Below are 17,676 nucleotides of genomic sequence, written 5' to 3'. Positions count from 1 at the left end.
GAATCTGCAGAACTGATTAATTATCTTTAATGAGGCATCATTAGCTTCATTTATGGCCTGCCTAGAATGTTTAAATCCAGGTGCAAACCGGCTATTTTTTCTTTGACAAGGAAGCTTTGAAGGAGACCAGACGGGATCCCAAGGTGATCTTCCCCACCTGGAATACCCTCCCTCCTCAGCTCTGCCGCTGCAAATCCCCGGCTTTCCCCGAGCTCCGCTCCGAGCCAGCCTTCGGCTCCAGTCCAGACGCAAGCACGTGCTAAGCCATCACTACAAATACACAGACATCTCAGCCGAGGAGCATTTGTAAAGTACCTACTGTGTGCTAGATGCAAAGAGAGGGAGAAGACATCATTCCCTGCCCTCCAAGAGGTCCCAGGCTGGTAGGGATACCACAGACCAACTAGGTCCAGAGCAGGAGAATGGAACAGAAAGATAACACAGGAAGGAAATAAATATTAAGCCCCTACTACGTGTCACCTCACAGTGACCTCCTTTGGTCCTCATAACAATGGAAAGGAGGGGCTGCCATTATCCTCATTTTACAGCTGAGGAAACTGAGGCAAATAGAGGAACTCATCCAGAGTCACACAACTAATAAGTAAGCAGCGGTCTTCCTGACTCCAAGACTCCATGACATTCATGGGTACTTTGCTCACCCAATTCCTTTGAAACCAGCACTTTTGGACCATGTGCTTCCTCAAACTCCCCCCCCCCAACCCCTAACAGCAGGATCAGCTCAGGCTTCTAGTGCACTCACAATACACGCGTGGAAATGAGCATTGGCCATTAGCCCGGTTGCCATCATTTGTGCCGGACTGAGACCCCCGGCAGCCCCGGGTCCTCAGCAGTCGCTGGACAGCAGCAAGGGAGAGTCTCAAGGTTCCGCAAGCATCCCAGAGATGGCCCCTGGGGGCCGTGAGCCCGCTCTCCAGTAAGGAGGTCCCCCCCAACTGTCTCCATTTCCTAAAATAGTCTCACTACAAGTCCTGGGGGTGTGTGTACATATGTTTACATACATGCGTGTCTTTGTACATATAAGCCCCTCCCGACCACCTCTCCCCCACAATTTCTGGTCCCCTGCCCCTCCCCCCCAGCAATTTCTTTCTCTCCATGCTTTCTCCTTTATTGGGCAATTATTAAAAATCCCTTATTTGTTGGGAGGAGGCAGCCTGCCAAAACAAACAGCGCCTCGGCTTTTCTTTGAAAGAAAGGCTGGCTCAGGACGCAGCCTCCTGGCCCCGGAGCTGCCCACATCACAAAGCCAAACGGGGCAGGTACTGCACCAAGGCTGGAGCGCTTTAATTCCCTTTGGCTGCTTCCTGCAGAGCCCGAGCCCCTGAGACGCCCCCCCCCCATTGGGCCCAGAGCAAACCCATTTCTCATTTTCCACTGGCAGGTCCCCATCCCCCCACCTCCCTCCTTCTCCCCAAGGACCCAAGCGCAGGGAGAACTGGGTGACGGGCCCACGCCCCCACCTGTGGTGCTGAAAGCACGAGGGCCCCAAACATTTGTCCAGCAGGATGCCCGCTCCCTGTGGCCGGCAAGGCGGGAGATAATTCATCCCCAATAAATGCCACACGAACACAAATCTCATGAAGTCCGGCGGACACTTTCCACAAGCGCCTCTCCTTTCTTCTGCATTGCAGCAGCAGCTGGAGCAAACACTTGGGCAGGAAAAAGGAGGCTCGGGGTCAGGGAAGCAGCAGAAGTCACCTCCTCACCTTCTCTGGGCCGGTCGCAGGAGCAAGGCCCTCCCAGGAGGCAGCCTCGCCCGCCGCCCTCCGGGCTCCCCACGCCAGCTGCCCTGGGCGTCGGGGCGGGCACAGAGGGCGTCCTTTCTGCGGCCACCCAACAAAGGAGATCAAAGAGGAATGCACCGGCCGGTGAGGTGACACCCGTCAGGGTGCTGAGACACGGCAGGAGCCCACACAAGCTCGCTCCCTTCCCGGGAAGCTCCATGACTCGAGGTCCCCCCCTCGCCACCTTGGGGCGGGGAAGCACCAGGATCAAGGCTTGGGGGAGCTGGGAGAAGTTCCAAGCCAATAACCAGGTTCCCCCCGGCAGCGAGTGCGGAGAGGGCCGCGCTCCTAGGCCCCGGGCCAACAACCATCAGATCTCGGGCTGAAGCTGAGGGGACCCCCGGCGCCTCCCCCTCTCCTCGGCCAGCTCCCCGCTACGACTATATCCTATCAGGGGGCGCGCGCCCCGATAACGCGCCTCACTGCCGGCACACAGCAAGCCTTTAATAAGTGCTCTCCTTCTCTCTTCATCTGCTGTGATCGCCTCGGTTTTCTGAGCCCCAGAAGAGGCGAGATTCCAGGATCCCGGGACCTGACAGGATCCGCCCGATCCCCCGGAGGGGTGCGGGATTCGGCCGGGAGCCGTGCCCCACCCTTGGCTACTCATCCCAGCGGGGCTTCCCTACAAGCGGTCCCTGAGAAGTAAGCGGGGGCAGCTCCCGCCCCCCTTCTCCCAGGACAAACGCCGCGCTCCTTAAGGAACCCCTCCCTCCCGGGAGGCGGATTGGCGCCCAACTTTCACTCCCGCAACTCCGGAGTCTTTTTAAGAAAGTTCTGCCCCCCCCCCCCCCAGCCGGGGGGCCTCGGGGAGCCGGCCGCCGGCCTGTCCCAGCCGGCAGGACGCCCCCGCCGCGCTCCCGGAGCCCGATCCCAAGCCCGGAACATGGCCCCCGAATTCGGGGGGCTGTACCTGCCGCCGCCCCCAGAGCCGCAGGCCACGGGCGGGTCCCGCACGCCGGGAAACGCGAAGGAGCCCGCGGCGAGCGGAGAGCGGCTCAGCCATCCGTCCGGCCCGGGGACAGCTCCCGAGTGCGCCTCAGCCGGCTGGAGGGGGCGGGGGCCGAGCCGGGAACGGGAGGGGGCGGGGCAGCCAAGCCTCAGGGCCCCGGGGCCCCGCCGCCGCCGGAGACTCGCGGCCCGGGCCGGGCTCAGACACCACAGGGGGAGGGAGCGAGCCGCGGGGGCCAGGACTGGGCAGCGGCTCCGTCAGGCCCTCCCCCGGAGCCCGGGACCCTCCTCTCCCGCACCCGCCCGTCCCCGCGGCGGAGGACGAGCGGCCAGACATCCCCGACACCCCGCATGTCAGAGCGGGGGCAGCCAGGGGGCGCAGTGAAGTCAGGAGGACCCGAGTTCGAATCCGGCCTCAGACACTTCCAGGCCGCGGGACCCTGAGTAGGTCACCCCATTGCCTCAACAGCCAATCCCCAAAACGTACAGAAATTGCGATGCAACATTTACCAAGTGCCAGACACTGTGTTAGGTCCTGGGGGATGCCGAGACAAAAATAAGTCCATTCAATACTCGAGCCAGCATTTATTAAGCACCTACTTTGTCAAACAAGCCAGCATTTATTAAGTACCTACTTTGTCAAACGAGCCAGCATTTATTAAGTACCTACTTTGTTAAACAAGCCAGCATTTATTAAATACCTACTTTGTCAAACAAGCCAGCATTTATTAAGTACCTACTTTGTCAAACGAGCCAGCATTTATTAAGTACCTACTTTGTCAAACGAGCCAGCATTTATTAAATACCTACTTTGTCAAACGAGCCAGCATTTATTAAATACCTACTTTGTCAAACGAGCCAGCATTTATTAAGTACCTTCTTTGTCAAACGAGCCAGCATTTATTAAGTACCTACTTTGTCAAACAAGCCAGCATTTATTAAGCACCTAGTATACACCTAATCCTAAATCAGCCATTGATTGGGGAACTACTTTATGTCAAGCACTGTGTTAAGTGCTAGGAATACAAAGAGAAAAAGAAATCCGTGCTTGCCCTCATTTATTTAGTAAGCAAGAAAGCATTTATTATATGCCTATTATGCCAAACAAGCCAGCATTTATTAAGGATCTACTATGTACCTAAGCATTTATCAAACAACTACTACATGCCGAGCACTGTATTAAGTTCTGGGGATATAAAGACAGAATAAATCCATACCTGCCCTCATTTATTCAATAATCAAGATAGCACTTATTTACCACCTACTATATCAAGTAAGTTTTTTTGAATTGCTCTATCCCCCTCACCCCTTTTTATAGTCTTTATTTACAGCTCACTAGACAGAAGAGAAGGGAGGAATTTGGGAGGAAAAGGGAGATGATGTGATCCCCCCAAAACATCAATAAAAATAAAATCAAAAACTAAAAATAAAAATGGATCTGATGTTCTCGGCCATTAGCCATCAGGATGTTCTTCCCAAAGATCAGGTTTCTTGGCAGTCTTCTCTAATCCAAATCCAAGTCATGGTCAACTGGGAGTCTGACATGCCCCAGAGGGGAGAACCCCAGGGTGGGTAAGTAAAGGCCACTGATATCTGTCCCACTCAACACCTTTGCAGGACTCTTGTTTCTAAGACCAGGATCTCTAGGAAAACCAAAAAACCCTTTGAGGTAGATTTCATGATTTCCAACATCTTCCAAATAGGGATCTTAGCTACAGAGTGGATTATGGCGGTGCAGAGGGAAAACCTCCCACCAGGGAAGACCCAGTGAGAACTACCACCTTTTCATTGTAGGTGAGAAATCTAAGGGCTTGGTCTCTCCTTTACCCTCTCCCTTTCACTCTCTATCTTCAGCCTTTTTTCCCTTTCTGTCCTTCCTTCTCCTTCCCATTTCTTCCCTGATGGGATCTCAAGGATGATCTGCTCTGTCCCGCTCAATTCACAGACCAAGAAACTAAAGTTCACAATAGAGAATGATCCAAGAGTCTTAGCGCAGTCTTCAGTTACTAAATCTCTCTCTGTCTCTCTGTCTCCCCACCTTTCTCTCTTAATTTCCCTTCCTCCCTCGCTCTCTTGTCTCTTTTTCTGTGTCTTGTCTCTTTCTCTCTTAATCTCCCTCCCTCCCTCCTCCTTCTTCTTCTTTTCTCTCTCAATTTCTCTCTGTCTCTCTTCAAGAAAGAAATCACCAAAACTCCCAGAAATGCTCGAAAAAAGCACATCCATTCCCTTCACTATCAGCAATCCTGTGCAGCTGGAAAGAGGAGGAATTCTCCATTCATAAATTGAGCTGTCAGCAGCAATAAACAAGGCCATCTTTGAAAGAAAACACTCACCTTCCTCGGACTAGTCTTTTCTCTCTCTAAACAGCCTATCCAGTGGTGTGTATGTGTGTGTGTGTGTGTGTGTGTGTGTGTGTGTGTGTGTGTGTCTAGACTCCCTTTGTTTTCTAACAGAATACTAAAAATCATAATTCAGTGGGAAACTCAAGGACCATCAAGTCCAATTCTTTTTTTCTTTTTTAATAGATAAGGAAACTGAGACCCCCAGAGGAGAAGTAATGTTCATGGTCAGTTTGCTGCAGACCTGAAACCTCGTCCTGGGGCCCAGCTGGGCTCATTCTCCCAGTGCCTCATTCTCGCTGGAAGCAAAAGGTGGAGAGCTTCCAAGGAGCCCATCTGTGCCTGGCACAAGGCCCCTCTGATCAGGGGCCCAGGACACTCAACAGATTTTCTTCAAGTACCCCTGTTGCTCTTCTGAGACACACAGTCACATCATGGACAGAGTGTCTCATACTGTGGCCCTGAAGCTTGTGTGTGAGAGAGACAGAAACAGAGATAGGCCCACAGAAAGACAGACAGAAAAAGACAAAGAGAGTAAGAAAGAAAGAGAGAGATAGACAAAGAGAGACAGAGACACAAACACATAGGGAGAGACAGAAAAAGGGGGAAAGCAGTTCATGAGAGCTAAGAACAGGAAAAAAGAAAAAAAAACCAATTCATTTTTCACAAGACATTTGTGCACAATATGTTTCTGGAGCAACAGAAGTCAGAAAATCCTAGAGCTGGGAAAAACAGAATGTTACATCTTGAAGGGCCTTTAGAACATGGGATGTCACTAATACATTGTTGGTGGAGCTGTGGACTGATCCAAACATTCTGGAGAGCAATTTGGAACTATGCCCAAAGAGTTATCACACTGTGCATGCCCTTTGACCCAGCAGTGTTTCTACTGGGCTTATATCCCAAAGAGATCTTAAAGAAGGGAAAGGGACTCGTATATCCAAGAATGTTTGTGGTGGCCAGAAACTGGAAACTACGTGGATGCCCATCAATGGGAGAATGGCTGAATAAATTGTGGTATATGAATGTTATAGAATATTATTGTTCTGTAAGAAAGGATCAGCAGGAGGATTTCAGAGAGGCCTGGAGAGACTTACAGGGACTGATGCTGAGTGAAACGAGCAGAACCAGGAGATCATTATAGAACTTCAACAACAATACTGTATGAGGATGTATTCTGATGGACGTGGCCATTTTCAACAAGGACGTGATTCAGACCAGTTCCAACGGTCTTGTGATGTAGAGAGCCGTCTGCCCCCGGAGAGGGGACTGTGGGGACTGAGTGTGGATCACAACATGGTATTTTCACTTTGTACAGCATAATTGTGAAAATGTGTGAAGGATTGCATATGTTTAACATGTACTGGATTTCTTGCTGTCTAGGGGAGGAGGCAGAGTGAAGAAAAGGAGAAAAATATGGAACACAAAGTTTTGTAAGGGTAAATGTTAAAAACTATCTTTCATATATTTTGAAAATTAAAAGCTATTATTTAAAAAAGAGAGAGAGAACATGAGATATCAGATCTTGAAGAGAAACTTCAAGATCTGGTGGGACAGCAAATAAACCAGTTTGGCTGGAATGGAGAGTGTGAAGAGCAGAGTCCTGAGCAGTAAGTTTGGAAAGGGAAAGGAATTCTTAGCCATTTAAGTGTGGGGTAAGTAGAGTCCAAAGGGAAAAGAAAGTCCAGACTCTCTAGCAAAACATTCAAGCTTTCTGATCACTCATATCCTTGCAGATCCATCCCATCCTTCTTTCTGGAGGGTGCTTTCTATTCCAGCAGAACTGGCCTTCCCATCCGCCATCTTAGCTTTTCTGCTTACTTACTACCTTTGGGGTCTTGGGCAAGTTCTTGTGCAGCTGAAATGAGGGAGCCAGACTAAAGGACTTTCTAGATCAAATTCTGATTTCGTTCTTTTATTCAACAATTCAACAAGCACTTATTGAGTACCTCGCAGTGGTCCTCAAACTTTTTAAATAGGGGCCAGTTCACTGTCCCTCAGACTGTGGGAGGCCGGATTATAGTAAAAACAAAAGCTCACCCTCTGTCTCTGCCCCTCAGCCCATTTGCCATTACCCAGAGGGCCGCATAAACGTCCTCAGTGGGCCACATCTGGCCCGTGAGCCATAGTTTGAGAACCCCCTGACCTACAGTATGCTGAGGATTCTCTTAGATGAAAATACAAAAAAGGAACCTTCAAGGAGAGTGCATTCAGCTGAGGGGAAGCAGCACGGGCACAGTTGAAGAAATAGGAAGTAATAATTGTGGTTTTTGGGGACAGGAACCTGGGTGACTCTGAAAGACCTTTGGTAGGAGGAGAAAACTGAACTGAGCCTTGAAGAAAACGAGGAAGAATTAGAGGGAGAGGTGAGAAGGAAGAGTGTTTCAGGTGTGGAGGAGCGTTTTTGAAAGGTTCTGACATTCAGTGTTCTAAGGGCTAGCTGAGCTCTAATATTTTGTGTCCTAAGGAAACTCCTCTCTCTGATAAGTGTCCTACACTCTCTTCCAGACATGACATCCCATGTCTTAAAGCCCCTTCAGTTTCTGACATCTGACATTCTAATGTCCCTTCTAGATCTGACATCCCAGGGTTTTAAGGATCCTTCAAATCTAACATTCCATGTTCTAAGTCCCTTCAACATCTAACATCCCATGTTCTAAGTCCCTTCAACATCTAACATCCCATGTTCTAAGTCCCTTCAACATCTAACATCCCATGTTCTAAGGTCCCTTCAAGATGTGACATCCCACGTTCCACATCTGACATAGCTAGAATGCCTTCCCTCCCCACTTCTATTGCTCAGAAACACCAGTGTTCTTCAAGGCTCAGCCCAAACATCAACTCTTAGCAAAGTTTGTTCTGAAACGCCTTCCTGGGGTTGCAAGCAGTCCCATTACCACCAAGATCACCATCACTCTGCATTTAGCTTAGGCTTTTTTCAGTGTAGGTCTCAGTCTACTTGCTGCTTCTCTCTAGTTCTTCCCTGTCTGTGCCCCCAGCACTTAGCCCCAAGTGCCTGGTCCGTAACAGGGACCACGTGGGGCCACGTATCACGTAAGGGGCGAGAAAGACCAGCAGCCCACCCAAAGGAGACGCGAGAGAGAAAGGGGGAACCTCCCAACGGGCTGCTTTCTCTGTTCTTGAATCCCCAGGGCTTCTGCGGAGGGAGAGGGAAAGGTCAAGGTCAAGGTCAGCCTCCCAGGAGGTCTTCGAGACTGCTTGGGGAAGCTGGGTGGGCTCCACCAAATCTGAGCAGGCCTGAAACAAATCAACAAATGCAAACTCTCTGGGAATGTTCCTTATCTTGCTGGCTGTTTCCGTCTGAATTCTACTGAAGCTCTGAGGGAGGAGGGGAAGGCGTTCCGCAAGTCTGTCAGGTGTCGCCTTCCATGAGGAATCATTCTGGGGATGACGGCTCCATGAGCAAATGTACTGGGGTCAAGGACACACCTGGGATAAGCAACAGGAGGCGGGGGAAGTGTTCGAGGGGGGCTCAGGTGCTTATAAGAAAGTCCCCCCCTTCCCCTTCCTTCCACCTTGCCCAGAATCCTCCGTCTCCTGACTTCCACAATCCAACAGAAGGGGAAAACTTCAATCCAGCTCTCCCATTTTATAGATGAGCAGACAGAAATTGGGAAATATTAAGCCAAGATTTGAACCCAGATCCCCAGCTCTAAACACAACACCTTTCCAATTCACTAACTCATCCAGTCTCCTCCCAAGGAAATAAGCGAATCGGGCCAAGAAGGAATAGTGGGAGATGGTCACGTTGTGACATTTGGCTTCTGTGAAAAATACCTCCGAGGATCCCTCTGGCCCCTCGGGGACCCTCACGAAGGGAAGTCCGGCTCTGGGCGTCTGCCCAAGCTGTGCCCGCCTAGAATGCTTCACTCTCTGCCCCCCGCTGCTCAAACGGCATCTTTGACAGGAAGCCCTTTCCCCATTACCCTTGAATTCTATGGTTGGTGTGTGTGTGTGTGTATACACAATAACATACACAAATATATATATATATACACACATACAAATTAATTATATATACAGATAACAGACATAGTCACACACAAATACGCGCGCACACACACACACACACACACACACACACACACACACACACACATCTTGTGTGTATGTTGTCCATATTAGCCTCTGGCTCTTTGGGGAAGGACACAGTTCTCCAGGACAGCAGGGCCCGGATCCCCAGCACACAGGACTGTGCCGAGCGCATAGTAGGTGCTTCATGGCTATTGACGGACAGATTGAAGGCTCTGAAGCCTTCCCCCAGGCCGGCCTCTCTCCGCCAGATAGAGAACTGTCTTCTGCTTTGAAAGTGTTTAGAACAAGTCCCCTCCCCCCCTTTTAAAGCCCAACAGCTATCAGCCACGGACAGCCCAGCATTTACACTGAAAGCTTTGCAATAATATTTATCTAAAACCTGTCAAGTTGGGGGAAAATTCCATTTAATAGCGTGGCCCTCTATCCGGGAGGTGAAGGCAGCTGGGAAGGAGCGCGGGAGAGCGAGCCTTCAGTCCACCGAGGCGGGGGGCGCAGAGCATTTCGTGCTTCTAAAAATGAATGGCAGCCAGAGATTTTGCAGCTGGAAAGTTAATTTCTCGGGCATGGAGGGGGCCACCTGCATGTAGGGGGGAGTCTAGGGGGGCACAAGCAACCTATTAACTTGGAACTCTGTTAGTTCAGAAATAGCCCCATCTTCCCCAAGGAAGCCATGGATTAACAGCCAATCAAACGTGGGCCCACGTAGGCAGAGGGGACTTACTGAGAGAACCACAGCACGTCCCAGCCAGGGGGGCCGAGGCCCAGAGAAGGGCAGGCCCGGAGGAGACCTGAGAACATAGAACGCCACAGCTGGGCAGTCCTTGGGACCCAAACCATCCACACTGGGAGGGGCCCGGGAAGATTTCAGAGCTTGGGAGGTGGGGGGGAGGGGGGGAAGAGGCGGGAAGGGCCCTGGAACACCACAGAATGTCAGAGGCAAGAAAGGTCTTTGATAATAATAACTAGTATTTAAATGGCACTTTTAAGGTTTACTAAGCACTTTATAAAGTATCTCCTTTATCCTTGGGAGGAAAGTACTATTATTAGCCCCATTTCACAGATGATGGGCCCAGAGTCACGCAGCTAATAAGGATCCATGGCAGAATTTGAACACGTGTCTTCCTTTTTTCAGATCCAGCATTTTAATGATTGCCAACCTCCCTCCTACCTTCCTCTGTCTTGTTTTCCCCAGACCACACAACTGATTGCATTTGGGAACTTCCTCTACCAGCAGTTGTCCCGTTTAGGACAAGAGTTTGGGGAGCCACCTGGGACATGGGTCATTTCACTGCCAAATGTCCCAGCTAAAATCCCACTGTCCACCAAAAGCCCCTCTGGGCTCCCCCTTGCTGCAATGAACATTGCCGCACACAGTGCCTCCTCATCAGGCTGCCAGCTTGTGGAGGGCAAGGGATGCTGGGGGCCTTCTCGGCACTCCAAACAGTGACTGGCACAAAGTAGGCATTTAATAAATCAAAGGCGAGAGTGACTCCGAAGCAGCCCTTGTACTCCAAATATAACCTTCTGTAAAGAGAACGCCCCTGGGGGCAGGGACGGGATGCCCGAATGCCCCACTGGGGCACAGACAGTCACCCCCCTTGCTGACCTCAGCAGGCCCATGAGCGTCAGGTCTGAGCCCCAAACCTGAAGGTTTTTTCCATGATACCACAAAGACTCTAATGTAAGAGTAAATATTAATATTGAAGCTATTCTTATCTCTGCGGCCCTACTCAAGGCCAGAGAAGGAAAAGCTGCAAAAACATCAGAGGATAAAATATGGGTGTAGAAATAGGAGCCGGGCCAGCGGCGCCGCCGGGGACCGGGGAGCTTCAGGAACAAAGTGCTCCTCTCGGGGACCACGACCTCTGGGGCGGCTCTGCAGCGTCAGCACGTCGGCCCCCTCGGTCCCACTTTTCTCCTCCATAAGAGGACGGGTCTGGATGAAAGTCTCTAAAACATCCTTTCTGGCTCCAATATCCTGCGTCCTCTGCATTTATTGAGGAAGTCGTTTTCAACGGCGTTAATTTGCTGAGAATTAGAGACAATAAAAATAGCTGCCATTTATATAGCACAGCAAGATTTGAAAGTTCTTTACATCCATATCTCGCTGCATCTTCACAATCATCCTGTGATTATTATCCCATTCTTACAGATGAGGAAACTAAGGCAGGATCGGTTAAGTGATATAACTAGTGTCAAAGATCAGATTTAAACCCATGTTCTCCTAAGGCTCTCTAAAATGATTTCTACTCTATCAAGGGTTTTCAATCTTTCGTATGTGTGCCCTTTTGTACCCAGAAGGCCCCTCTGTCAGGCTGGTAAAGCCTCTGGCTCCCTTCTCAGAGCTTTTTAAAAATACATCAAATAAATGTGTAAACTTCCAAAGGCAACCAAACATTAGTGAAAATAAAGGTGTGATACGGTTTCCATTCCTTCAAATGTATAACTGATGTCATATTGCGCACCTTCTCAATGGCTGGGGAAGCTGGAAAGGGAGGGGAAAAATTGGAACTAGAAATTTTAAAAAGGAACATTAAAGTATATGTCAGCTGGGGAGGCGTACGGGAGATGGGAGGGAGGAAAAATGTGGAATAAAGGTTTTGCGAGGGTGAATGTTGAAAATTATCTATGCAAATGTTTTGGAAAAAAGCTTCAATAAAAATGAAATAAAGTATAATTATTTTTTAAAAATAAGAAATATTCTTTTTCTTTTTTTTTCTTTCTTTTTTTTTTTTTTTTTGAGGCTGGGGTTAAGTGACTTGCCCAGGATCACACAACTAGGAAGTGTTAAGTATCTGAGACCAGATTTGAACTCAGGTCCTCTGAAATATTCTTTTTCTATGCAAGTTCACAGACCCAGCCGAGGTTAATATAGTCCTGGTTAAGAACTGCAGCCCTGTACCCACGTCTCCCTGTATTTACAGGAGCAGGGAAGTTTCTCTGGCACAGAGAAGAAGGCAGAAGACAGTGTGAGGGCCACACCTGGGAGGTGAGCAGTGCTGGCCCTGCAGAATCCGAGGGTCCCGCTGCTCTCCCGTCGGAGGCCACAACTACTGGAGGAGGGAAGCTTCAGTCCCAGGCACTCAGGGGCTCCGCACAAGCCGGTCACCATCACCCTCACTTCTTGCTAGTGCCTGGCATCAGTGTGGGGCCGAGACACGGAGAAGGCTGCCCGTCCTTCATGGGGACCAAGGATGCCGCAGGTGAGACACTGACTCACACACGGGTCGGATTAAGGGGGGGGGGGGGACAGAACAGTACAGAGCCAGCAGGTTCCCCCCGAGCCACGGTGGCAAGACAAAGGTCAATGGGACCAGGCAGCTAGGACCACGGCTGGCCTCGGTCTGGGAGGTCCACCAAGCTCTCCAGAGCGCCTGCACTGCCCTTGGGATGCTCTGTTCATTCTCTGGCTTCTACCACAAGTCTTCGCCTCCTGGGATAAGACCTCCCCCAAGTCACAATGGGCTTGCATGCACACACACATGCACACACACACACACACACATATGCACTCACATGTGCACTCACACACACACTCAAGGAGCTGGTGCACAGACAAAGAGGAGATAGCCCGGCCCTAGGTATCTCTGGGTATTCACCTGCCAGGAAGAAGAGCAGTCGGCTTTCTCCTTTTGCTGTTTTGGGGCACTGAGACACGTGGGGGATGGTCTCAAAGGAAGCTGAAATATTCTGGGGAGTTTCCCCGAGGGAGCAGAATGCCAAGCTGGAGGGGACTTGGATTTTACCCGATCAGCTCTTTTATTCAACTACTGAGGCACAGAGGGACTAACGACCTCCTGAAGTCCCTTGGCCATCTGGGCCCTCCACTGGAAGATTCACATTCAAGTCTTCCCCTCACCACTCACTGCCCGCACTGCCTCCAAGCACTTGGGAGGAAAGTGACCACAATTCCCCGCTCCCCATCTGAAGCTCCCTTTAAAAGGAGGCTCTCAGGCCTTCTTGGGTCCCGGCCTCTTCTGAGAAGGTTCTGAAATGCCTAGCACAAAATCCATGGGATTACAAGGCAAGTCAATTATACTGGAACCCAGTTATCAAAATACTTCCCATTCTAAAGTTTGCCGACTGTGGGCTGGGAATTCTGCAAATTTTCCAAGGAGCCAACCCCGGAGGAAGCTGGCACTATGGGCGGACTGTCAATGAGGATCTGCAAACTCGTTGGAACTGGGAGAAGGAAATGATTGAACCTACTCTCCCTACATGCAAGACCCCCCCCACCTGCCAGAGCCCATTCCCCCCCCACCTGCCAGAGCTCCCTGCCATGAGGGACCCCAAGGAGAGCATAACAGGAAGCTCCCAGAGTCACCGGGACATTAGAGCAGCTCTTCTTTTAGCTGCAAACAAGACAGATGTCCATTGATTGGGGAACGGCTAAACAGCATGGGGCCCATCAATGCAGTGGAATATTACTGTGTCATGAGAAGCAGGGAGGACAGAGACTGAGGTTTGTGGGAAAATAGGAATAGCAGCAAAGTAAAGAAAGAGAAACTAGGAAAACTACTGACTGGGGGAAATGCCGCAGCAACAACAACAACAAGGCTCCAATTACAGGCTCTGCCATCATCTAAAGTTCTTCACCACCTGGCCTCCTCTCTCTCCACATTGTTCTTACTTCTCTCCCCTCCATGGATTCCAGGGCTCAGCCATCCTGGACTTCTGGGGCTCTCCATCTCCCCCCTCCCTGTCTTTGTCCTAGCTTTCATGCCTGGGATGCTGTTCCTCCTCCCCTTCATGTCCCAGAATCCCTGGCTTCCTCCAAGATTCAGCTTCTTTTGAAAGTGTTTCCCAGTCTGCCAACTGCTGACACTCTCCCCTCCAAAGTCACTTATACCTCCTCAGTATATTCCTGGTATATACTTGTTTTCTCCCCCTGTAGGCTTTTTTGCATTTTCTTTGTACCCTCCCCCCCCCCCCCACTTAGCACAGCTTATCTCTCTCTCTAACTTCCACCCACTGCTCAGTTGTCCAGTCTTCTTCATTCCACTCCAATATCCCTCAGAGCATCCACCCCTTCTCTTCTTTCCTCCACCGTCATTCCGAATCCCGACTAATTGCAATAATCTTACCCAGATTATTGCAAAAGCCTCCTAAATGGTGTCCCCATTTTATGTCTCTCCATTCTCCAGCCTATCCTCATAGGTACAAATTTCAAATGGATATTCTTATAAAAAAGAGCTTACCATATCACCCACTCCACTCAAGTACTTTCGATGGCTCCCTACTGCCCCTCGGATAAAATACAAAATCTTCAGCCTGCATTTAGGGCCCTCAAAAATCTGGCTCCCACCCCTATTAGGTAATTTTTTATTTTAATAGATAAATAATAATTTCAATAAGTTAACATTCATTTTTGGTAAATATTCATTTAATATTAGGTAATACCATTAAGTATCACCTAAGAGTAAATTAGGTAATTTAAAGGAGTTTACTAAATGTAATTTTCCTAATGGTGCAGACCTGACCACGTCCCTCCCCCAACTCAGTAAATTCTACACATGCCCTATTACTTTTAGAATCCAATATGAACACCTCTAATTAACTTTTAAATCTCCCTCAACCTGGCTCCTTCCTACCCTTCCATTATCTCACATATTCCTCCCCTTTCTATGTTCTGTGTTGCTTCCATACTAGCCTCCTCGGTATTCTGTACACACAGGTGCCCCATCTCCAGGCACTATCCATAGATGTTCTCTATTCTCACGTCTGCATCCCTATTTAAAAGCCATTTCCTACATAAAGCCTTTCCTTCTCCCCATCAGCTTCCCAGAACAATCTTGTTCTCATTTTGAATGTATTGGGTAGTGCCCGGTCCTCAGTAGGCCCTTAATAAATGCTTATTGATTGATTAATTGAATTATACGAGGAAAACTGGTTTCTAAAGAGCCAGCTATAAAGAACACCGAACCATGAAGATGTTCAAATTCACATTAGTGACTTGCTTTTAAATGACTCTTTTACAGTTCAAGTGAGAAGAATGTCTGGCCCCGAGTTATCAGGAGGGCCTTAGAGGGAGATTAGGAGCCATGTACCAAGACTTACCACGAAAAGGAGTCTAATTCTCTCCTTTAGATTGTTAAACTCTAGGATACCACCCCAAAAAATTAAATTCCATCATCAGGCGTTTCATTAAACATCAGATAATTACTAAAACAACATTTGGGAATAACTTAATAGGTATACAAACAGGATCAATTTTTTTTTTCCAAAGAAATAACTTTTTAAAAATCAAGCTGCTTTCTAATTAACTGAAAATGATTTCATCAATAAAACAATTACTTTCCAAATAATCGTTGAAACTTCCTAGGAGTCTTTAGGTATTTAATCGCCATCTCATCTGGTAGCAGGAGTGATACTACATAGATATCCATTTTCCAGAAATGTTTATTGCAGAGCTAACATTCTGTCAGCAGTTCCATTAGAAGGACGAATGGAAGAGCAGGATTCAGGGGGGTTGTGTATTTAGCTAATTTCTTTGCTCTATCATTCACTAAGACAGGGAAGGAAGGGACAGAATTAGCTTGTGTGGTAACATACTGAATCTAGGTCCCTTTTTGTCCAAATGCAAACCACCTGTCAAGGTCCTGAAACCATTGATTTTAAGATCCTTTGACCTGTGGCCCAGACACCTCTGAGAAAACAAGATAGGAAGCAGCAGTTTGTCAAAGGAACAGCTGCCTACAATCACCATTGCTCAGAATTTTGGCTCGGCTTTGTCTACCAGCTCCGTAGGCTGACCCCAACCCAGAGGACAGGACATTTCCTGGGCACCCCCAGAATGCTTAGAGCCACATGCTCTCACATGGTAACATCTCACCTGTCTCTCTGGCTTTTCTTTTATCCAACATAAGTGGTTGTAGAGCCACAGCATAAGCTCCAGTTTTAAAAAGACCAGCTCTGTTCTGGGAGCTTCCTCTGCTTTTCTGTGCTGCTTATAGATGGGAAAAAAGCTGGTGCCCTCATCAGGACTGCTGCCTACCGGCTACCCCCCTTACCTCCCTCCCTTGCCTATGTAGGTACCACTCAGGAAAACCAAATGATGTTGGAAATATCGGAAATCTGTGTGCACCCTTCCTTACAAGGAGCACGTGCTGGTGGGCACATATCATGCCTGAATTTCCTCTGATGGCTCCCCAGGCCAAAATAACAGTGAAAAGAGAAGAAAGGAGCTCGCTGCACAGGGCAGACCGTATAATTTGAACAGAGACGGGAGGGAAGGCAAGGCTATTCAGTTGCTATTTTGATTCATCTTTCCTATCAAAGAAAATGATCTCCAAATTGAAAAGATCTGGGTAAACACAGCTAAGGCAGCCACGAGCCTGAGATTGGGGAGAAGATAGACAGAACAAACACGTACCTTCTCTCACAGAGCTTAAATCCCCAGACCCAGATGCATTACATCTGCCGAAATGATTATGGAGCGGTCGGCGGTAAGCTGAAGAACGATGAAGAAGATAAGAGCCAGCCCGAGTCGGGAGATGGCAAATATCACCTCAGTTTTCAAAAGGGGGGGAAAGGTTACTTCCAGAAACTACAGAGAGCTAAGCTGGGTATCAATCTCCAGCAGCAAAGTTTTCAAAGGATGATTTGTAAGGATTTAGAAAGGTGAGCAGAGAGCACCAGGGGCCTTGTCTGATATGGCTACTGAACTGAGAGGCAGAGAAAGTGTTTGGATTTCAGCAAGATCCGATGATGTTCTCCTGGACAACATAGGGAAACGTTGGGGGTAGTACAGGCCTTTGCAAGAGGGTGGAGCGGTCATATCTTAAAAATGTTGGAATGTCCTCCCTTCTCTCCTCCGTTTCCAAGAATCCCTGGCTTCTTTGCTTCCAAACACAGCTCAGGTGCTCCCTCCTGCAATAGATCTTTCTCGATTCCCAGTGGTTAGCGCCCTCTCCTTCTTGAAATTATTTTATACTCCTTTGTAGTTCCCTTTGTTCAATTTTCCCAATAGAATGTAAGCTCTTTGAGGGCAGGGACTATTTCCTTTCTGTTTTTTTATTCCCACTGCCTATTGGAATAAACGGGAGCCACCGGTCAGTGGCAGCTGGAGGTCTAACTTAGGATCTCTTCCTGTGAGAGGAGAATGATGATACAAGGAGGCTGAGAGGCCGGTGTGCTGTCTGACCTCCCTCCTCTTCCCTCTGTCTCCAATTTATCTCATTCCCCATCCACAAACAGCACCTGAGTCAACAAAGGCTGCCCCGAATCTCCTTCAGATACTGTGATCCACAGCTGGGGAGACTCGGGGAATTGACCTGCCCCTTCACCCAGGCATTGTCCTTAACAACTTCCTAGCACACATAGTATTCAGGTCATATTAGGATCACAGATAAAGTCATTCAATAGCAAGAATTGGATCAAATGAGAGAATATTTGTAAAGTGCTTGTCACAGTGCCTGGCACGTGATAAGCACTATGTAAACATTATTATTATTATTATTACTATTACTATTATTATTATTAAGCAATGAATAGTCCGAACACTGTGCTAAAGACTGAAGGTAGAAAGATAT

The 17,676-nt window shown here is 48.8% G+C and overlaps 1 protein-coding gene across 4 annotated transcripts in view; it reads right to left on the bottom strand.

Moving 5' to 3' along the window:
• The window catches only part of KANK4 (KN motif and ankyrin repeat domains 4), a 110,257-nt gene that overhangs the window by 49,106 nt on the left and 43,475 nt on the right, over nt 1–17,676 (bottom strand). The window contains exon 1 of one of the 4 annotated variants that reach the window (XM_074265776.1): nt 16,518–16,844. The exons of 2 other annotated variants lie outside the window; for them this stretch is intronic. The gene's annotated coding sequence lies outside the window, so the exon portion shown is untranslated. Of the gene's footprint in view, nt 1–2,712; nt 2,884–16,517; nt 16,845–17,676 lie in introns of those variants that run through there. One more of the 4 variants, XM_074265775.1, reaches the window with a different exon arrangement.

This window comes from Sminthopsis crassicaudata, chromosome 4, assembly GCF_048593235.1.
Source record: "Sminthopsis crassicaudata isolate SCR6 chromosome 4, ASM4859323v1, whole genome shotgun sequence".
Classification (NCBI taxonomy): Eukaryota; Metazoa; Chordata; class Mammalia; order Dasyuromorphia; family Dasyuridae; genus Sminthopsis; species Sminthopsis crassicaudata.
Note: the sequence above shows the minus strand (reverse complement) of the source record. Positions and strands in the feature narration are given on the sequence as shown.